The following is a 24,225-nucleotide window of genomic DNA, read 5'->3' as shown; positions in this document are numbered from 1 at the left end:
CGTAAAAACAACACAAGCTGCAATAAATATTTTACAATTCCGTTTCAATGTTTCCGATATGTGTGTCTGCTGTAGACTAAAAAACTACTGGACCGATTTACGCTCGGGGAAAAAGAGAGAAAGGTGAAAATCGAAAAAGGAAATTGAAATGGAAAGGAGAAAAAAAAGAAAAAGGGGAAATGGAACAAGGAAGAAAGGGAAAGGGGGAAATGGCTTATGGTAATATGAAAATGGCGAAAAGGGAAAAAGGATAGGGGAAAAGGGAAAGGTTAAATTTTATGATGTTCCGTAATGTTCATTTTGTTAATGTTGTATCAAACTTTCAATTGTGTTCATTTAATCAATATATACTCAAATCTAGCAATAGCAAAGTATTACTGGGTCTGCTAGTAATAAATAAAATCGGAAACATACAAATAACTGTTGATTAGAATTTGGGCGCGAATTTAGTTTAAAAACATTTAACTTCTAATTCAGACTGCCTTCCGCTGCTTGGTTGTAGCATCTCTTCTGTGGTAGATTGAGTACATAAGACTTATCTCATGAGAGATAAAGACAGCATGATGAATCTTAAACCAATCAAAGAGATGCTCCTCCCACGAACAAATACGCTTACGAAAAATATTTTAACGAAAGGAATAATCTTTAAATATTCTTATGATTGAAAATTTTCACCTAAGTACTTTAAAATTCTAAAAGATTATTAGATGTCACTTACGTATACGACTTCAATAATGCATTTCCCAACTATTTAAATTTTTTTCATTTTTTAAAAACTCGTTTCTAATAATAATTTTGTGTTCACAACAATTTCTTGAATCTTCTATATTAATGTGAAGTTATAATCCTCCTTATTTTAATTTCAGTATTTCTTTATTGTATCCGAATAGATTTAATTTTATATTTCGCGTTTCTGAGGACAGTGATCACTTTCATAGAATTCACCTTACAAGTTGTAATTTTTAAAAATATTTTTAATATTGTAACAAGACCGGTATAACGGACCTAAATAACGGATTCCTACTCATTAAGAAGAATGTAGTAGAAAATATAATAATGGGAGGAATCAAGAAAGGGGCTAAAAGGAACCTTTTTAGTGAAGGTAACAGATCCGTTTAACAATTTTCCTTTGTAATACTGTTCACAAACACACCTAAACAGATGTTGTTTCGTGAGAAGAGTTATCGGACCCAGGTTAGAAATGCATGGGAATGAAAGGGCTCGGTCAATCCGTTCTCAAGCTCAACTGGGGTCTGGTCTGCAGGTAAAGAAGATAGGTATATAAATACTCCAGGGAAGACCTGTTGACAATCAGTTCTTCGATAGAGTTCTAAGCGCGAAGTTATTATGCGAGTTTGAAGGGAGAGTATTGTACGAAAAGGTCAGTGAAGGAGCGAATTTATAGTGCAGGTTCGACGCAATTAAGGTGATGTCACGAGTAATTCCAGTTTTCTGAAAAGTGCCAACTGCAAATCTTTCTTAAAAAGTACTAAGTTCAGATCGATCTAACTTTGCTAATCACATTATAGAGAATGGACATAATTACAATCCAAACGAATTCTTTTAAATATTGGAATATACTAATAACATTCATAAAACTAGTATATTGGAGAAATTTCATACATATATGAATAATAATAAATTTATAGATGAACAAATCAGATTTGATAATGATATTTTATTCAAACAGATTATGCAGTAATTATTAATTATTAAGTTGGCTGACTGATTCAATTTATACCGCATAACAGTTATAACATCTTACTGACAAGACGTTTTTCTTTTAACGTTGGCTTATTTCAATTGTTCACAGTCAACTGTTACGAACGTAATAATTTGAAATTTTATTTTCAGTTTAATAACAATTTATATGCACAGTTATAAAATTCGTAATTAATCAGTAATCCCTGGTGATGAAAGAATAATCTGAAAGCTCTTGAATAGTCAATACTCACAATTGTTGGGAAGTGAATACTCTGTTTTTATATAATTCCAGTTCACAAAAAGAAGAAGTGGTTCGGTGAAGTACTGTTAGAATATAAGCGAAAGAGATACTGTATTAAATTTCATTCGTAAATTGCTAGGGTAGTTTTATTTGTGAACAGAAAAGGTATTTGTAGAGAAAGAACTTTATAGTTGTGTTATCTGTTGAACTACTTTTGTTAATACAAGACTAGTTGTTAAAAGTATTAATATTAACGGTCATGCTATTGTTTTTTTGCCAATGGGACTGAATTCTGGTTTTCATTATTTAACTACCTGTGTATAAACTCTGACGATAACTTTAAATTCTTTTTTGTATGTAATCACTGTCTGTTATTATTATTAATATTGTTGTGATTGTGATTACTGATTATTATTTGCTTATTATTGACATTTATTATTATTGTTTCCTGTTTGCATCATTGTTCTAATTATTATTGTGAGTTGTTTATTGTTGTCGTTCATTATTTTTATTATTACTGTTGTTATGTCTTATTTTATTATTTCAGTGGGTTTTTTATTATTATTTTTTGTTCTTGTTCTGAAATCCTAGCTAAAAATACTTGTTTTATATTGATTGATAAGTAAATGTCGTTTAGTTTTCATTTACAGCATTTAATTTTTTATTTTTATTTATTATATACTTTTTCCTTAGTTTCTACTGATGATTTCGATTGTTAATCAATCGAAATGTGGATTTAGATTTTAAGTAAAGTTCTTTGTGAAATGTTTTATTGAGTAATCTTGTTTTCCAGTTAATTATATTGTTATAAATCAAATAAAAGGTTTTATACCAAAGCGGTTTAGAACTGTTTTTGAAACAGTGATAAAATAAACTGTTGTAAATTATATACTAATTAGTTTGTTAATTAACCCAGGACCCGGAGGTCCCGGGTTTGAATCCCGATTAGGAATGGCCTTTTTTAATACGCTAAAAACTTCCTTTTGTGGTAATGATTATAGCAATGTAGTCTCAAAAAAAAATTAATTAGTTTTCGTTAATTCGTTTTGTATAATGCACTACACAAAATAAATTCTGATAACGGGTTGGATGAGATCCCCAAGTAAATATTTAAGTGAAGACAAACCTAGATTGTATTTGAGTTATAGTAGATTCTCGGTGCTCTTGATTAAGGTGGTACAGACAGGTCTTCTACTTTGCTCTGACAAATTAACACAAATCAAGGAGACGTTTTAATGCGTATGAAATTGTATGATATCGTAATTAATTGTATGGGCAAAACTTTAATTTTCTATTGTTTAAAATATACATTCTTATGTAGATGGACAAAATATCTGTGAGATGCAGTAATTTTAATTTTATATCGTTCATAAAGACGAGTTCAATGTGATGGTAGTGAGAAACTTTATTATTATTTCAAAAATATATTAGTATTAAATTAATTCAGAAGGTAAATTATTTTTATTTATCTGATTTATAGTTATAATTAATTAAATGTGTTGTAAATGTGTATTTCGTACACTGTGGATATTTAAAAAAATATATTAGATCTGACGGCAATCAATGAAATTATAAAAGTAATTTAGATATATTATGATTCTTATAACGATTATGTAATAAACAACCTTGATCACAATTTCTCGTGGTTTTTTCCTCACATTTAACTGGGATTGATTCCTATGGTCGTTAAACACTAATAAATAACTATTTATCAGCAGCAAGCAGAGAAACTACACTTAAATTTTCGTTGTTTAAATTCACGTTTGTGGAAATCCATGGAAATCAGTTTATTTGATGTGACTTCGGCCGTGGACCTTTTTTTCCTTTGTTTAGAAACAATTATGAACTCCGTTATCCAGCTTTGTCCCAGGTTAAACGTTTTTTTAGTTCCTTAAAAAAAATGTGTTATTAAGTAAAGGAAGTATTGTAATCGCCAAAAATTTCGGTTTTCAGATTTAAACGGAAATATCCATTTTGACCATCCCTGAATCCATTTTGACTAGTTTCGGCGTGACGTCTGTACGTAAGTATGTATCTCGTATAACTCAAAAACGATTAGCCGTAGAATGTTGAAATTTGGTATTTACGACTGTCGTAACATCTAGTTGTGAATGTTCCCTTTTGATTGAAATTGACTGGACCACAAGTGACCAAAAAAGCCCAAAATTCAAAAAACTTGGATTTTGGACTTTACCTTAACTGCTGTAATAAGTCCTCATAGAGAGTTTTTCAACGATATATCATAAGTGGTACTTATTTTCATTGGTTACTTGGTTTCATTTGGTAGCCAAATAAAATTTTAATTAATGAAATATTTGGATCTTAAAAGAGGGAGGCACATTGGTTCGAATCCGACTTCACCTCCTTTTCTTTTTTTTTTAATATAATGATTTATTAATGATTATTAACCTCCGATTGAAAAAATAAATATGAAAAAATCAGAAGTTATTGAAATATAATTTTATGTACTTTTCATTTTAATTCAAATTGATTTACAGACGTTAATAATTATTAATAAATCAATATATTTACATTAAAACAAAGTTAAAAAAAATGTATATGAAATCGGATTCGAACCGATGTGTGCATGGTTACGGATTTTACACGTTCTTACTTATACTACATAACTACTTGAGTGGCGTAAAAAAAATTAGTATATAAACTAATATAAAATACTGATACGGACACCACAAAAAAATGTGATGCAATGTGGCGTTCACCACAATGCAATTGTGTAACTGTCCACTATTAAAGAATTGGAGGATCGTATCTCACTTTCACATGAAATAAGTTAAAATGAAGTGCAGCAGAAAATGTGTATATGTAATTTAATAGGCGAACAAGGAAGTCATGTGGTGTCCACATAAGATTTTTTTTTTACATCCACCAGGTGAGAAACAGAATCACCGAGCAGATCAGAAGATAGAATAGAATCGCTGGTTTAAATCTACTTACCATCTACCTAAAATCGATAGATTACTACTAAGAAAACTTGATGTGAATCGGTGAAGGATATATACCAAATTAGAGATGATCAATCCTCAGGGATAGTTAATCCGAGGATTGATAATTATTCTCTTTTTTATGGCATTGAATTTCAAATATTGGGATAAATGTTAACTTTCTGGGAAATAAAACCTCTAAATATCCGTTCAAAACATCTCTGCAGTTCAGGGTTTCTATCGAAGAATGAGAAGCAGCAAATTATTGACCCTTGATCAGTAGACCGGATCCTAAAGAAATCTAGATCAAATTAGAAACTTTCTTTCGTACGGATTTTAAACAGCCATCTGAGATCAAATTTCTTTATGGTTTATCCAAGTTATTCATTCAACCTGATCCATAACTATCGATTTCAGGATTCGAGACTATACGTACTTTCTTTTTCCGTTTAACCTCCGGAACTACCGTAAGGTATTACTTCAGAAGATGAATGAGGATGATTTGTATGAATGTAAATGAAGGGTCTTGTATAGTCTGAGGTCGACCATTCCGGAGATATGTGGTTAATTGAAACCCAACCACCAAAGAACACCAGTATCCAATCTAGTATCTAGCGGATTAAAAGCCTAATATATTTTTGGTAAATAATGTTGATTGTAATTTCTGAGTAACGTTTTTTTTTATTGTGAAGTAGCATCGATTGCTGCGGTCATTGGCTATTAATGCAGTAGATGTTAATGGCATGCAAATAAAGTGCATGTAGTGTCGTGTTATTTAACTGTTTTCTTAGGGAAAACAGATTTATTTGACTAAGCTTTGGCCTTTTTATTTTACATTTCACCTCCTTAAATTTTTTAGGATGCTTAGATGTTCCATTAGAATGTAGCTTAGCAATTAGTTACTACTGGTAGATCTAAAAGAATCTTTCATCGGAATTTCATTCTTAATTCTCATATTTTATGTTCCTGTAATTCTGATTATTTTGAAACCATCTGATCATAAAGGATACATGTAATGTATATAATAATGAAAAGTTAATGTACTTTATTATTATTATTACAACCAGTTTTTCCAGCTTGCTGCCAGATCTGGGTGTATGTACATAGGCAAATGCAATTACTGTTACCGGTTTGCCAGACCTGTAGCTACAAATGTAAGTGCAAATGTACCGGTAAATATCTAGTCCTGAACAGACTCAGGTCGACCACTCCTGAGACGTGTAGTTAATTGAACCCCAACCACCAAAGAACACCGGTATCTACAGTCTAGTATTCAAATCCATAAAAAAAGCAACTGCCTTTACAAGGACTCGAATCTTAGGACTCTCAACTTCAAAATTCAGCTGATTTTGCGATGATGAGTTTAACCACTAGACTAACCCGGCGGGTTAAATTAATATACTTAATTTAACTCTGATAATTTATACCGGTTTTAAAATTTGTTTATTTAGGTATTATTATACACGAAAGGATTAGTTTTTGGTATTATATTAAATTGTTTGTTTAATATTGGTGTCGTGGGATTACTTTTGGTGTTTTATATAGTACCAGAGCAATCCAGTCTAGAGAAGGAAAATTAATTTTTGCGCATGCGATATAACACTTCGATAAATTATTTTTTTGTACTATTGATTACGCTATGCAGCTCTTTAGAAAACAGAACTATCAAAATTCATCCCCTTTCAAAGAACTACGTTCTCCCACATGTCTTGTTCATTAATATCCCCTAGAATAACAACCCTCCTGTTTGCTACAGTCGTAATAATGCCGGAACATAATCCATTTCAACCCCTACAATAGAAATAATAACCACCCCACACAAAACAGGGAGAGTTTTATATTTAATTTTCTTTTGAATATAAAACTTTTTTATTGATTTAATTTTTTTTTAAGATTTATATTACACAAGCGCTAACAAGTGCATTGTCCGATGTAATTTTTTTCTAAAGGAAACGTTTTGTCCGAATCAAATTATCCGAAATTCATATCCATATATTAATTTTTGTCATATTTCATTATTGTTCAGTACTGATATTGATTTTCATTAGGGGTTTTTCATAGTGTTGTATTCATAAATTTTTATTCGTTTTTTTAAATTTTATCATCGGGGATTACTATTCTTCGTTTTCTTTATTTACAATCTGTATATAATTCCTGTTTTCTTTTCCTTTTTTCCTATTAAATTGTCAACTTAAAACATTCTTGTACAAAATAAACAAAAAAAAAAAATTGTTTGAAATTTGTCGATGTATGTATTGTAATAAAAACAAAATCTCATTTATTCATATACTGCCCATTTGTATAGAATCGTTAATGTTCTTTCAAGCTACATTCAAATGTTTTTATTCTTATCTTTTTAATTTGATATCTTTGCATTTCCATAAAAAAATTAAAAATAATCATTATTATTGCTGTTATCTACTTGATCTGATATCATGCAAGAACGGGTGAACCGATTTGAAAGAAAATCTTTTTCCTCATATTAGGATTAGTCATAAGTCTGTTCTTATCTCAAGAGTAACCTGCCAGTTTTTTTTAGCTGTTTTACTAAACATCTTTTCATTTAAAGCGAATTTATCTCTGTTAATTCGTTACTTGTTAGGTATACGGACCCATGTTAAACTTCAGAACGTGATGGTTTTTTTTTCATTCCGATTTTGAAAGATGATTTTTGATAATACTGTCATAAATGTTTTTGATTTCGAGTGATGGAAAATACTGAGTTAAAGTCATTTTAGAAGTTTGAATTCCAGAATCAACTTTTGAGACTCAGACGAATGCTTAAAAATTAATCCGTCACTTAAACACCCTATACTAGGTTTTGGTGGGAGTTTTTAAAGCAATTTACTTTTTAATCTTAAAGGAGAGACAAAGGTGGGTTGATATATAACGAGATTTGTTAAATGTATTTACTTGGTTAAAGGATTAATAATGTCTTAATTTATTTATAGCAACACTTTCTCATTCACAAAAAAAAAATCGAGGGACAAAATAACTAATTAAAAAGAAAATAATTTTTGTGAGAGCAATGATTTCCATTCTGGTTGAAAATTAAGATAAAAAAGAATTGTGATTTTTTCACTCTTGATAGATTCTAATTCAAAAAGTGATTTGATACAAATTAAAACGAAATAGAATTTTAAGTATTTTTCATGCGATATTATTCTGAAATTCCGAACTGAGATTCCTTATACTTTGATAGAACCAATTTGTTTTTCATGGGATTTATTTCATTAGAACGATTTAGATTAACTAATTATTTAAGGAAAAATATTTAAAAACTAAAAAAAAGTACACAAAAAACTTAACATATTTTTTTCCGTTATTCAAATAAATTGGTAAACAAAAGATATATAACCGTTGAGGAAATGTTTTAATTAAATCTAAAACTAAATGCCCGTTTCGATTTTAAACAATTATCATCAGTAGATATGAAGAATTCATATAAAAAATTAAATAAATATAAAATAAATATTGAAGGAATAATTAATTATTGTTGAAGAATAAAATCAAAAAAATAAAACAACAAAAAACTTTGTCTTTAAGACAATTACAGTCGAAAGCGTAAATTTATCTTAAAAATATCTAAATTACTGGTATTTCCAACACAGGCTAATCAGTGTTTAACTATGAGATTGCCTTTAGCATAAGTATGCCCGTCTAGTTTCGATTAATTTAACATTGTTAATTGTTTAAACATTATTTTTAATTAAATACACATCTACCAGTTTTTTTTTTTTAAATGACCGTAAACTTAAAGAAAAATTATAAAATTAATATTTTTATCAACGGTTTTCAACGTCTTCTTTTCAATTATAGGATAAAATTAAATAAAAAGGTTTAAAAAAATGTTTTAGGAAACACGTTTTATGCGTTTAACTTTAGCGACGTCTGTTTAGAAAATAATAGAATATTTTCAATTACGCGCCAACGGAGAATATTTAGTGCGTGCGGTTGGCAGCATTGTGTTCTGCACAATCTCCTCTGTAACCACATGTTTTTTGGATTGTTGTTATCTCGTTTAGTTTTTGTGTTATTGTTAATTAAGTGCAACGTGTTTAAATGTTAGTAGCGATTTTTGTAATATGTGATTTTCGTAAGCAACTATACAACGTAAAATTCTGCGTGAAATTGAGAAAACTTTCACAGAAACGTTTCAGCTTTTGAAACAAGCTTACGGAGATGATGCTCTGGATCGTACGCAATGTTACAAATGGTTTTTTTGATTTAAAACTGGTCGTCAGTCGATTGAAGATGACCCTCGACCAGAAAGGCCTTCGAACTTCAACTCATGACACCCGCGTTCAAAAAATCAACGATCTGATGCCGATTGACGATCAGAGAACTTATAGAAGAGATTATCATCTCAATCGGATGATGCCGTGACATTTAACTGAAAAATTGGACATTATCGAGTTGCAGTAAAGTTTGTTCGTCGTTTGATGACCGAACAGCAGAAAGAACATCGAGTGGACGTTTGCCGGCAACTTCTTGAACAAACCTATGACGTTGAAACATTCGTGCAAAGGATCATAACGGGAGACAAAAACTGGATTCACGGCTACGACATCGAGACAAAAGTTCTTTATGCCCCAAGAAAACTGGTCAGTTTTGATCCAATGTTAAAGTGATATTATCTTGTTCTTTTTTTCAATTTTACTGGAATTGTTCATTTTGGATTCTTCTGTCAAGGTGAAACGGTTAACGGTGAAGGCGTTTTATAACGATTACGTAAAAAATTCGCAAAAAGAGACTAGAGTTGAGGCGAGACAACTCATGGTCCTTTACAACGACGGCGCGTCCGCACATTCAACTTTGTCAATTTGTCAGTTTTGTGCCAAAAATCAGATTGTCCTCCCTCATCCACCCTACTCGCCAGACCAGGCTGGCTCCTTGTGATTTTTTGTATTCCCAAAAATTAAAATCGGTGATAAAAGGACGCTGTTTTGAGACTTTTGATGACATTAAAGCAAATTCGTCACGGACCTTAAAGACCAATTTAAATTAAGATATCCAGATCTGCTTCGCGAAGTGCAAACACCGCTGGGAAAAAATATGTTATTAGGGGAGGGGAGTACTTTGAAGAGGACAAGGACCAATAATCTGCAAAATTAATAATAAAAATTAAAAATATAAAGTTCGGTTATCTTCTGAACAAACTTCATGTATGTAGTACTTAGAACTGGTACCAAGAGTAACGTTGTTTTTGTTACTTTAAATTTTGTATGTTTCTTTTTTTATCATTAAACAATTTTTAACCAAAAATCGACCCGTGAAATATATATATATATATATATATATATATATATAATTAGTAAGTATTTAAGATTTTAGTTAGATATATAAAATAGATTATCCAAGTTTCATTGAGATAGATTCTATAATCTGTAAGTAATCAAGGACAAAATAAAAACTCACCATTAGAGATAATTTTCTTAATTATCTTCACTTGTACGATTTGTAAAAATATCAAGGAAAATAATATCCTGAAGTAACTTAATATCCTAGGTAAATAATATTCTCTTCTTTTTTTTAACCTCCGGGTCTGCAGTCAAGCAATTCTTTCCGCAGAGGATGAGATGAGTGTGTTGTAGCGTGTGTGGAAAATGCCATACCTGACCGGGATTCGTACCCAGGAGCTCCGGGAGGTAAATAATATCCTAGACCAACCCATCGGGTTGGTCTAGTGGTTAACGCGTCTTCCCAAATCAGCTGATTTGGAAAGTCGAGAGTTACAGCGTTCAAGTCCTAGTAAAGCCAGTTATTTTTACACGGATTTGAATCCTAGATCGTGGATACCGGTGTTCTTTGGTTGTTTTGGATTTCAATTAATCACGCATCTCAGGAATGGTCGAACTGAGAATGTACAAGACTACAGTTCATTTACACTCATACTACATATCATCCTCATTCATCCTCTGAAGAATTATCTAAACTGTAGTTACCGGAGGCTAAACAGGAAAAGAGAGAGGTAACTTACAAAATAATATACGAAGGTAACTTTATCATATAATTCTTATTATTATATTAAGTATTTATCCATCGAATTCTTCATTGTTGGTAGTATACTGTGGTTTTTCAGTAATTTAAACCACATGTACTTGAATAATTCCGATATTAAATTCAAACTTCATTAATAAACTTTGATAAATTATATGAATAAATTAGTTAATATTTTTTATATATTTCCGTACAGATTGGATATAAATTACTGAACTTTGTTTATAACATACTTTTTTTGCTTTGTAAGCTTAAAAAAATATAGGCTAATTTTCAAACAAAATAAAAATCATCGTGAATTGGTTTAATTTTTGTATGAAGTCATTTTCATATTTACTGTTGCGCATAAAGTATTATAATCTCTTTCTAGACGATAAAATTTTTTTTTTTATTTTTTCAAGAAAAAGTTATATTTAAAAGTTTCTTGATTATTAATTGATGTACTGTACATGACATTTTTCTTTTACGTGACTTTCTACGATCATTTAATCACATGCTATTCCATTAATATGTCACGTTATTAATTTTTATTTTTTTTATGCATTTGTTATTTTAAGTGTTTTAATTAACCTTAATTTTTCTAATTGATTTATTAATAAGATTAATTATATTATTATAACATTTTTAATTATATTTAATGTTATTTAAACGCATTTCAATTTTTTTTTTAAATAAAAATTTCTATTACGTTATAAATAATTTTTATTACTAGTAATACAACTTTTATCATGAAAATCTCGTTTTAAATTAGTTATAAAAATTTATTTTAATATTTATTGCAATATTCAATTTGTTATTCGTGAATGTAGTCTTTTCGGTTTAATTTTAAAAATTTTTATTGCCAGTATGAAATTACGTCGGTGTATGAAATAGTTTTGTTATGTATTTCTATTTCGTTTTTTTTTATAATAATTTTTATTGTCTGCTGATTATAATTAATTTTAACTTTCCTGACATCATACTTCTAGAGCTATGCTGCAAAAAGGAAAGTACGGTAATTAGTGGAAAAATGGAGTATAGTTTTTTGCATTTCTCATCGTTTCATGTCTAAGGGACCAAAAAAAAAATGAGAGTAATGTTCGTACGTACGTGTGTTGGTGTGTTTGAATCTTAATAACTTTTGACTTTCTTTTTCCTGTTTATAGACTCCGGTAATCACCGTTCAGATATTTCAGAGGCTGAATAAGGATGATATGTATGAGTGCAAATGAAGTGTAGTCTTGTACAGTCTCACTTCGACCATTTCTGAGATGTGTGGTTAATTGAAACCCAACCGCCAAAGAACACCGGTATCCACAATCTAGTATTCGAATCCGTATAAAAATAACTGACTTTACTAGGACTTGAACACTGGAACTTTCGACTTCCAAATCAACTGATTTGAGAAGATGCGTTCACCACTAGACCATCCCGGTGGGTTTATTGACTAGATAAACCAATTTTGATGAAATTTGGCACAAATTTATGGAGCAATTTGTTGATAAAAGTGTGTGGCCATTATCTCCCGAGTTGGGGTATATAGTTTCTTTGGGATCAATTTTCTCAAAATTTTACAAACAAAAGCTTATTTTTTATTAACCTCAGTAAATGCGGTGCATGCTTATCGTATCATTAAAATTAAAGTTCCTTCCAAATTTTCCCCCTTTCCGAAAATTGAAAAAGGTTTTTAAGTAGATTTCATAAGAAAGATATCTTTTGTAATGGGTACCATGATTCGACTTCGTAAAATTTCGAGTTTCACATCCCCAGACCTCAAAACCACCGTCAGTTCAAAAGTTTATATATACATTTATTTCACTTTCTTGTGGACACAATAACTGCCGTAATTTTGCGTCAATCACTTTCAAATTGATACATAAAATATAACGTCCCAAAATATCGGTCGAGTTCGTTAATAGGCAAATCGGACCATTGAGGTGGAAATGGGGGAGACTTTTTCGAAAAAAAACAAAATATCGCTATAACTTTGTTATTAAGTAACATTTCGAATTCGAAATTAAAGTTCCTACTATTCTTTGGAAAAGGGCCTAAAACTTATCTAAAAATTGGCTCAGGGGGTGGAAAAAATTGGGTTTCGAAGACAATAAAAAACCATACCTCCCTTAATAGGCACATTATCGAATCGGTTTAAAGTGGTCGTTAGCCCTCTAAACATTACCTAAAACTTTTGTCTGAAACAATTTTTGATATGACTAACCCTTACGGCAAGGGATGACAAAAATGTTGCTGAAATTGTAAGAAGGGAGCATGTCGTATGCTAAACATGTGAAACTCTTTTTTACGTTATGGCTGAAGATTGATGTTGTAATGTGTCAGTTTTCATGTCCTTCACTTTACGTTCAATTCGATGAAGTATTAATTGTTTTTATTTACTGTTAATTCTAGTATTGTAAATTTTTGGTATCAAATTAAGTAATAATTTTCTCACAACAATAGACCTAATAATTATAACACAAAATTACAATATCAATTTTCTTCCATAAATCGACTGTTTGTTAACCGATTTTTTTTTTAAAAATGCAATTTTTTTCAAAATAAAAGGCTTAATATATTTTAGCAAATTATATAAATTTTGATATAACTAATATTTATGGAGATATAAATGATTGAAAAATAAACTTAGCCGCCATTTTGTAATTTTCGAAGGTATTTAAGTCCTGATTTTTCGCTAATTTTAAAACTTTATTACTAAGATGCTTTCCAAATATTAATGTGATTCGTGATTCGTCTATCCGAACTTGAGATATAAATTTTTATATAAAAAAAACAAAATCTCGGACAGGGGGAGAACGAAGGAGAAATTCCAATTTTTCCTAAGGATATTTTTTGTTTATTTTACAAGTAGAATCCCAAAAAAGTATAGCCAGTCCACCATTTTAGAAACATTCTTTACGTATGTATATATATATATATATATTATATAAATATATAATATAAAACTTCGTAATTTAAATTTATAGATTTTTTTTAAAGAAAAAATATATGATTAATTTACTCTGTTGTTAGAAAATTATTTCTTCCTGAACGGAAATGTTTACCAAGTGCGATATTATATCGATTGTTTATTAGTCATAAAACATCTGTTTATTTTATTTAATCGTATTTCTGAAATATAAGAAATTACTATTATTTTTTTTCTTTTTTAATGTCCATTTTGCTAATTATCATTTTCTTAGAACTTTTATGTTTATTTCTAAAGAATATATTATTTTCTATTTTTCATAGATATTTTACACTTCATGATTCATTCATATTCTCATCACTATGGATGAATTATTCAAATTTTTAATTACTTCTGCTGTTGAGTATGTTTATGAATGAATCATAACCTTGAGATAAACAGATCGGTTGGTTGTTAAACTGCCACGTGTTACCTTATCTGAAACAGAAGTGAATTTTTATGCGTTATTCTATGCTAGATATAAAATGAATTTCTGTGTTTTTACATAGCGTATTACACAGTTCTATGTAATATTTCTTAAATCATATTTAAATCTAGATTGTTGATTTTTTTTTTATTTTATATAAAGTAGGCGACTAATATTCAATTCTTGTATAGTTTTATGAACAAACTACTTCTATTTTTGCGTCATTCAGTTATTAAATTGATTAATACTTGTTAAACACGGTCAATAATTTATTTTTTAAATATTTAAGGGTGTTTTGTCCTTGAAAAAAGTAACTGATCTATATTATTTATTAATATCATCAAGTTTCTATAATCTTGTTGCGATGGCTTTTTTAATAATAGCCGGCTTTATAATATTTTATCCGTTGTTCGATTTTTAACAATTAATTTCTACTTATCGGCTATTTACCTATCATTAACTATTTCGGCCAGGAATAGTTTTTTAAAAAATTATTTTTAGAAGTTGAATGTGGGAAAATTAATTTTATAGTAGTATAGAATATATATGTATAATAGAATAATATTTATTAAAAATCAACCATTATTACGATCTGGATAAGGTAAATTTTTTATTAAAAAAAGAGTAATTAAATATTTCGCCGACAAGGTTTTGCGTGTCACCTCTCGAACGGAAGTGATTATTTAGCGCCTTGTCTTACGATCAGCTGTGTTCACAACAACAGTTATAAAAATATCCATTTGAACATGAAACAGGCTACATATTACTTGGTTTAGTACTCTGCTCTTTCATTCAGCATTTAACGTATTAATACTAATAAAAAATGTGTGGTTTATTATAAACATATTGCAGTACATACAAACCCATAAAAATTAAGAAATAATGTAGAATCAAAAATAAAATTAATATATATCTCTAACGGTTATTTTAACTTCAAATTAACAAACTTTGAAAAAAAAAATAACATAAAAGAAAAACATTATAAAAAAGAAATCGTTCTAATCAACCATACATTTGGGATGACCTTAGGCTTACTAAATAATTATATAATTCCTCTAAATTAACAAATTAATTAAAAGAAATCTATTACTTTTGTCTGATTAGCTTACAGCCCGATGTATTTCACTAACGCAAGCTAACCCAATTTCTCAATTTACGCTTAGCGTACATTAGTAGACAAAACAGTCTTTAGTACTGCTGGCCAGCCAAACCAGGCCGCTTAGGGACAAGTCTTTTTGCTTCCTTATAATTAAGCGTTAGAGAATGCACGATAGAAGGCGAAACTGTTTTTACCATTCATTCTCATTCCTCAGTTCACCGCACATGATTGCGCTAGACCATTTTTTAAACATTTGTTGTTATAATAGCGTGATTATTAGTTATACATAATGTATAAATCGGTATTATTGTGTAACTATTATTATTACTACTTTTGATTATTTTCAGTCTCTACTTCATCGATTGAATTTTCAACAGCTTCTGAATTCGTGAAGACCGAAGTCAAATTTTGTGTGTGTGCGCGCGCACGCATGTGTGTGATATAAGTCACTGATGTAGTAGGTGAATACTCTAATATTAATTTAACAAAAAAATTGTTGAGGTAAAGCAATTAAATGGTTAACGCTATTGGCATCACATATTGATACAGAGTGAACTAATGTCCTTCACGAAGATATATATATTTATTTTTATTTTTTTATTATTTGTTTATTATCGGTGTTGCGGAAAAATATAATTTACGTACCCCTCACTAGTGGGGGAGTTTCGGACTCGCACGGGTTCGGCCAGATGTTATTAACAGCTTATGTGTGCCCGCGCCCTACCGACTAAAATTCCTACTTCACCGTTCCTCTCTACCCATGGCTGGGTTTGCAATTATGTATAGCACAACCCCGGGGGTGCCAAAATATGGAGGCCTAGGGGTCCCACAGCTTCACCAGCGCCGCCCACCCGCGCAAGTACGGACAGACGAGTATGTACTATCATTTAATTAAACTCTATGTCGTTAAATTAATTCATGTACATCACGATAAAACAGTTTTGACTAAACACTGTTTTGTCTAATGTTTGCGCTAAGCATCAAAGTATTTAGCAGAAAAGATCCCCCTTATCTTATTCGTTTAAAATACATCTACCTTTTATTTGTACAATGAACCCTCTTAACTCGAGGTAGTTATTTTAAACGTTTTTTTTTTAAATACCACCTCGTTCTTATAGTATTTAATGGTTTCTTTTAATTATGTATTTTTTTTTAAGTAACTGATGAACTATTGTTTCCAAAAAAAAAGAAACTTAAATTTGATGAAGAAATTAAGAAGAGATTAATTATTACGCAATTTGTTTGGAAATTAAAAAAAAAATTGTGTTACTTAGTTTGATTTTATGAGAGTATTTGTCGATAAAATAGATTTAATATTTGTATGTGGTAAAATGAAGTAAATTTTTTTTAGCGTATGAAAAGTGAGGGCATTTTTCGTACGCTAAAAAATACAATTTTGATCCGGAGAAACAGTACAAGGTGAAAAGATAAAGATGCTACAATTTGCTGATGATATAGTAATTCTAGCTGACAATAAAAAAGATTTAGAAGGAACAATGAACGGTATGAATGAAGTCCTACGCAAGAACTATCGCATGAAAATAAGCATGAACAAAACGAAAGCAATGAAATGTAGCTGAAATAACGAAGATGGATCACTGAATGTAAAAATATAAGAGAAAAGATTATGGAAGTAGAAGGATTTTGTTATTTGGGAAGTAGAATTACTAAAGATGGACGAAGCAGGAGCGATATAAAATGCCGAATAGCACAAGCTAAACGAGCCTTCAGTAAGAAATATAATTTGTTTACATCAAAAATTAATTTAAATGTCAGGAAAAGATTTTTGAAAGTATATGTTTGGAGTGTCGCTTTATATGGAAGTGAAACTTGGACGATCGGAGTATCTGAGAAGAAAAGATTAGAAGCTTTTGAAATGTGATACTACAGGAGAATGTTAAAAATCAGATGGGTGGATGAAGTGACAAATGAACAGGTGTTGCGACAACTCGATGAAGAAAGAAGCATTTGGAAAAATATGTTAAAAAAAGAGACAGACTTATAGATCACATATTAATGTATCCTGGAATAGTCGCTTTAATATTGGAGGGACATATAGATGGGAAAAATTGTGTAGGTAGGCAGCGTTTAAAATATGTAAAACAAATTGTTAGAGATGTAGGATGTAGGGGGTATACGGAAATGAAACGACTACCACTAGAGAGGGATTCTTGGAGAGCTGCATCAAACCAGTCAAATGACTGAAGAAAAAAAAATTACGAGTTTTTTGTGTAATAAAATTGAAATTACTGGAGAGATTAAGAAATTGGCTGTAAAGTTAAAGACAACACTTATTTTTTATTTATTTTTAATTATGAAGCTAAATATTACGGTGTAAGCCCGGCTACGATATTGCGCGCCAAGCATAAATAATCCGCTTTCATTATATACGGTTTTTGTCTGTTGCATTTTTTTAAACAATTTTCTTATTGTAGAACATTCGAATGTTTCTGATTTTAATTTTAAAACAATTCTTGCAGTTCTGGCAAAATAAACCGATTTTTCGTTTCTTTTTTTCCAAAAATTACAATAAAAACGCGCATTTTTACATTTATGTAACAATAACCAAATAATATTTGGAAAAAGGAACAATTTCGGCCAAAGGGCCGAAAAAGGACCAATTTTCCGTATTAACAATCAATCTTGGATTAGTCTTCTATACTTCTACTCGTCGATTTTATTATAAACATGGGTTTTCCAAATGTACCTGAGAGAGGTTCAATGTAAGCATTATTGCTTATAATTATAAATATAATCTAACCAAATTTAACCTACGCTAGCTTCGCTCGCTAACTAGCGAGCGTAGGTTAAGATTGGTTAGAATATAATTTCTCTACGAATATCTCCTAATAACCACTGATTTGGAAGAAAAATAGGAAAAAGTCCCAAATCACTGCATAAGCTGGTATGAAAAATTCACTGATTATTCAAAATATTATTCAAAAACGGCTCGACCAATCTTCATCAAATTTTTCCATGCACGTCAGATATACTACTACAGCATGTCTAAATTTCAATGAAATTGATTTACTAATTTTAGAGATTTTATACAATTTATTAAAAAAAAAAAAAAAAAAAAAAAAAAAAAAAATACATGTTAAATATATGTAATAGACAGTAAATATACAATAATAGATAATAAACATTGTTTAAGCGTTCCATATAATAAGAAAAAAACAAAAATTCGTTACAAAACTCTTACCCGTTTGCCTCTGGCCCGTTTTAATTTACATGTAATACAAATTTAATGTAATTTTTTACATTTACAGAAATAATATAATTCTTATGATTATTCGTTGTTTAATAAATGGTAAAGAGTTTTGTAACAATTTTTTTTTTTTGCTTATTATATGGAACGCTTAAACATTGTTTATTATCGTCTGTTACATATATTCAACTGTATTTTTTTTAAATAAAATTCTAAATTAATAAATTTTGATAACAGAAGTTTATTGTTTTACCTTTTTTTTATATGAGTATCGTTTTGTTTATATTATAGAAATTATTGCTTTTTGAGCGGAAGAAATGATATCTGTGAAACTCTTACCGTACGGTTTACAATTTCATTGTAATTTTTTTGGCTTATTTATTACTGGTCAAGCTGAGTAGGTGAGGGCATCCAACAATTTACTTCAACCACTTTCTTGTTATTATTTATGTTTTTAAAAAGCGTATACTACTTCTTGTTAATTAACAATTTTTTCTTTTCTTAAAAAAAAAAATCACGTCCTATACCGTTACATGATTATACTTTTCATGCATGTTATGATTTTATAAATTTTCTTTTTTACTTTAAAAAATATATATATATATTTTTTTTGTACCGATTTATTAATTTTTACATTTTTTTTGTTGTTATTAATTTATGTATGTTATTATTGTTGAGGATTGGAATGGCCTGCAGTAGAGTGCGGAACCGTTATTAGTGAAGGGAAGTATATACAACTTGTCTTCCGGACTTGTTAGAATTGTTCCATTAAACTCACTTCTGGCAATTCCCCCTCTTCTTAATTATGATCCGTATCGTTTGTAGCGGTCGGTCGGTTAATGGAACAAACACCTTTTAACTTTTCTAAGCCGGTTCTACACTGTAATGAATTATTACAAGTTTCGTTCAACCGCTACTACTACTGGTATTCAATTAAATTCTTCTTTTTCCATTTGGGTTTTCCATTAATTTTTAACCCATTTTAACTGTGGATTGTCCGTCTGTATTTTCCTTTTTTAATAAAGGAAATATTATTTATTTATCAATTAATTTTCATTGTAATAGCTGTATAATTTTTGACAAAGGAGTTAGAATGACCTCCTTCTTTTTCATCGTTATTCAAAAAGATGGCATTTTATTATGAATTGAAAAATAATTATTTGTTTGTATGTGTCTTGAAATCACGTGTCAATGTCAGATGAATTTGTTTGCAAATAATTTTTATATAAAAAAAAGAAAAATTAAACCTTCGATTAATTTCCATATCATTCAGTTATCTCGTAAGGATTAGTACGTAAAAAAAAAGAATTAAGATTTTTATTTCTGTTGTTACGTTTTTGGTAAATATAATATTTAATCGATAACGAATAAGAAGGTACTAAAAACACATATATATTAGTTTGTAACAGTTTCCTAAATTTTATTTTCCTACTAAGTACAAGAATTGTATTTAAGGAACTGTGTTTCACAAGTAAAAATGAGGGAACATTTTTGAATCTATATTATCCGACCCACTCTTTATTCGATAAAGAATTCAAGTCAGAGTTCTTTTTTCTGATTTTAATTACGTTCATTCTACATACATCGTATTGTACGAATATTTCGCTTATTTAGGAATAATTAATTGTTTTTAAATTTCAGCACGCTGATGTAGAAGAATGTTCTAATTTAGGTCAGTGAAGATGGCAACATCTACCTACTTCTTTCCTCTTATTCTCGTCATAAGATGGTTGTTCTTTATTATATCGGTATGTAGTTTATACAGAATGTCCCACGAAGAAACTTTATTAAGTGCAAATATAACAGTACGATTTTCTCTCTATTTATCGTCTGTTTTGCATCAATAAAAAACCAATTTTTCCACATTTATTAGTCATTTAACAAAGTTATTGCACTACAAACCTAAAAAAAAAAAACTTGTTTTTCGACACCGAATTTTGTGTTTTACGTCGGATATCTTAAAAAATACTGAAGTTACAGTTCTTGGACCTGTTTTATACTATTTACCAGCTCAAATTACATAAGAAACTACCAACTTTACTTCTTAATTTAGGTCTCAAAAAGGGCTTCTTTTTATTAGAAGAGGCGAAATCTTTCGCTAGCTGGAACATAAAAACAAAGCGTTTCCAGACTTATGTTGATATGGTTATTTCTCATTATTTTCACCAGTAGAACATGTCTTGAGAATCTCTCCGTTTCTTAGTGGGACACTCTGTATAGCACGTTAGGTTGCCTGCAACCATTGAGATTATAAATTAACTACAAAATGAACTCTTTACCCAATATAATAAATTTGATTTGACTTGATGTGTACTTTTAAAAAAATCATTTAAAAGAAATATCGATTAAACATTTTTTTTCCATTAAGGATAATCGAGTCTTAAAAAATAGTTATCGATTTTTAAAAAATTTTTCTTTTTTGAAGTCATCATTCATTTGATTTTTTTAATACTGTTCTCTAATTTTCTTGTTCTGTGCTATTCTTTTAACCTCAAAATATTTACTACGACCTACAATCTCATTTGTATGTTTCATTCTGCTGATGAAAGGTCACTTTCCTCCCATTTACAAGTTAACGAAACCTGAATATATGGATCATCGATCTAGTCTAGATCATATCTTTACAAGATTCTGCCACAAATTTGTTTTCAAACCTATTCATCTTAACATCTATTCATTTCGAATTTTATCTTTCCGTATAATTTTTAACATTCTATTCTAACACGACGTCTAAAATGGCTCTATTTTTCTTGGTCTTTGAAAAATAATTATAGAAAAATAAAAGAGAATAAAAAAGAAGCTTTCCTTTATTGAAATACTTTTTATGATAACTCGAATAATTTATGCCCCTGTGAATCAGTTTAGAAAATTTGACTAGATAACGGTCTCATTACTGTTTTTCTTTTGCCTTTTTTATCAAATTTAGCGTTTCTGGGAAAACGGTTTTACAGTTATCAGCCGTTTTACAAGAATTATTCCCAATCAGAAGTAATATTTTTTTAAATTAAATTAAAAAAGAATTTCTTTTTGAGTAGCTGAATTTTAAAAGGTAATATTACTACGAGTTGTATCGTAGTGGATTATATAGTTTGTGCTTACCTTCTTTTGCGGAAGGTTGATAGTTTGAGGCTCGGCTGAAACTTAGAGGTTGCACTGTTCCTGGTCAAAAATTATTATATGGTTTTAATTAATAATACATCTTGCTTGGCCTTGCATTTCTCGCTTTAACGAGGGCAGTTTTGAATAACCAAACCACTGTCCCCGGGATAGCGACTGCACTGCCGAGGGCATGGATCCCATCCAGCCGTGAAGTGTAGCGGCATCTCGCCGATGGTCGAAATTAAGTAAATGTCACGCGGGACTCTGCAATGGAGCTGAGTGGGAGTAGGAGGTCTGTCCGCCTCTCCCTCGTAGACCAGACGCAAGTTCATAAATGAAACCAAGTCAGGGGTATGAACTGAAAGTTTCAGTTCACTAAGGGAACTAGGAATAAATTTTGTTGTTGCGGACAACATTTTTGGTGGTATGTTATTTATTCAATTGTCTCGAATGAGACATTTACGCACAAATTGGTTCTGTAAAGTGTAGAACTAGGCGCGGGGTTCGTGCTTCCGCGAACTCGGTTAGCTAGTTCAGAGGGCGACTAAGTAGGATCGTCCGAAAGAAGCCTACAGCGAAGGCGAAGGCTGAGTTTATAAATCACTGATGTAAATGTCTACCGAGGCATTTACATGGGTGGCATCCGGAAGCGTAACAAGGCGGGTGTCTTTCCGTACAGTGGTTGGGATGGTCTTGCAATTCATATATGTAACAAGCATTACAGCAGTATATCCATTACTCAAACAAGGGTCTCAGCTGTCTATGCGGGTCAGAATCACGAAATTTGTATTATATATCTAAAGACTTTCGGGTATCTGCGAATTAATTAATTTATTAATTACAATGCAGATGGTACGGTATAGTTGTAATGTAGTATATTAATAACATCAATTATATTTTATTTTTCAAAAAAATTCCAAGTAGTTTTGTCAAAAAAATGTTGCGCCTTTTTATTATGCAAAATGTTATAGATTTTTTTTGGGGGGGGGGAGAAAAACGCTTCCGCGATATCATCGCCCGAATGTAATGTTTTAAGTACGATGCTTTAATTGTAAACATTATCGCTGAAATTTATTAATATAATCCAATATCGATCTGTTTTGATGTCTGTTATTTCAGATTCTTTAGCCATTTGTAAACAAACATTTTATAGATTTCGTTGTTTATAAAACAACTATTTCAGGATGGTGAATGACTATTTTCATTCAGGTGAAAAAAAAAAACAAAAAAAAACAACGTAGTTATGGTAGAATAAATCCATTAGGTTTATGCAACGTTATATTCTATTGTTTTTATTTGATAAAAGAATTACTGATGCTTTGCTGACGTACATGTTGTGTTCGTGGATGCGTGCGTATGTGTATACACTCATAGATAAAAGTGTACATACATTGTATGTACACTTTTTTATTTATTTTCTATTCTGTCAAAAGATTTATAGACTGCTATTGTGTATAGTATGCTATTTTTACTTTTTGATTCTGTATAGTCCAACTATCATTTTTCTCGGTGTTCATCCCTTTAGTTTTCTTCCTTTAAAATTATCTTTATTGACCATTTCGCAAATGTATTAAATATTCGTTCTACATATTTCGTTTTCCGCTGTTATAAAATTTACTTTTTTATAGTTTCTGTAATTTCTGATTGGTTCCACTTCTGCATAATTTTCCATAAATTTTCCTTCTCCCAGATAGTTACCATACCTGAAAATTAAAAAAGGACTTCACAAATTAAAAGGCATATAAAAATTTATTGAGATAACTTACAGATTCGGTTTTTCCATTTCATAGAAAAAACATATCAAGTTTGTCACCTAACATTCACCTTAGTTCGATTCGGCATCCATTTGTAATGCGACATACATCCCAACTGAAGTCGATTTCATTCCAGTCTGTAACCAGCAAGTCGGGTGTTACCTCTGTAACTGCGGTGTTGTTAATTCAAAATCTTACCTCAACAAGATCAGCAGGCAAAGCCGTTACATAGACCCGATCTGTAATGAAACCACAAGAATCTAGCGGGTTAAATTTGGGAAGCGAGGTGACCATGCGATTGGACTTTCACGACCGATTCACTGAGCTGGGAATTCAGTATCAAGAAAATCTCTGATTTACAGGCGGCAGTGAGGTGGTGCCCCATCCTGACTATAGTAATGGTCATCTTGGTCATCATCGTCTAACTGAGGAATTAGAAAATTTTAAAGCTTGTCCAGATAAACGATACAATTCACGGCTGCCTCTTGGAAGAGGAATGGGTCTTATAGTCTTTGTTTGCTTAGGGCACCAAAAACATTGACCTTAGAGATATCATAAATGTGCTGCAAAGTATCATGAGGGTATTCGCTATCCCATATTTTATAGGTGTTCACCTTGCCACTGATGTGAAACATTGACCCACCACTAAAAATTATATTGTCTAAAATTGTATCGTCGTATGCAATTGTATTCATCATTTCCGCACAAAACTGCAACTGAGAAACTTTGCTGTCATCTGCTACCTGTTGAACCACGGTTGGTTTGTATGGCTTCAAGCAAAATGTATTTAATACGTGTCAAACAGTTGTT

At 30.4% G+C, this 24,225-nt stretch overlaps 1 protein-coding gene across 7 annotated transcripts in view; it reads left to right on the top strand.

Moving 5' to 3' along the window:
• Positions 1-24,225, top strand: part of drpr (multiple EGF like domains draper) — a 283,353-nt gene that overhangs the window by 168,443 nt on the left and 90,685 nt on the right. For 2 of the 7 annotated variants that reach the window (XM_075375260.1, XM_075375257.1), the window contains exon 5: positions 3,899-3,972. The exons of 4 other annotated variants lie outside the window; for them this stretch is intronic. The gene's annotated coding sequence lies outside the window, so the exon portion shown is untranslated. The remainder of the gene's footprint in view (positions 1-3,898; positions 3,973-24,225) is intronic. One more of the 7 variants, XM_075375258.1, reaches the window with a different exon arrangement.

This window comes from Lycorma delicatula, chromosome 9 (assembly GCF_047948215.1).
Source record: "Lycorma delicatula isolate Av1 chromosome 9, ASM4794821v1, whole genome shotgun sequence".
Lineage (NCBI taxonomy): Eukaryota > Metazoa > Arthropoda > Insecta > Hemiptera > Fulgoridae > Lycorma > Lycorma delicatula.
Note: the sequence above shows the minus strand (reverse complement) of the source record. Positions and strands in the feature narration are given on the sequence as shown.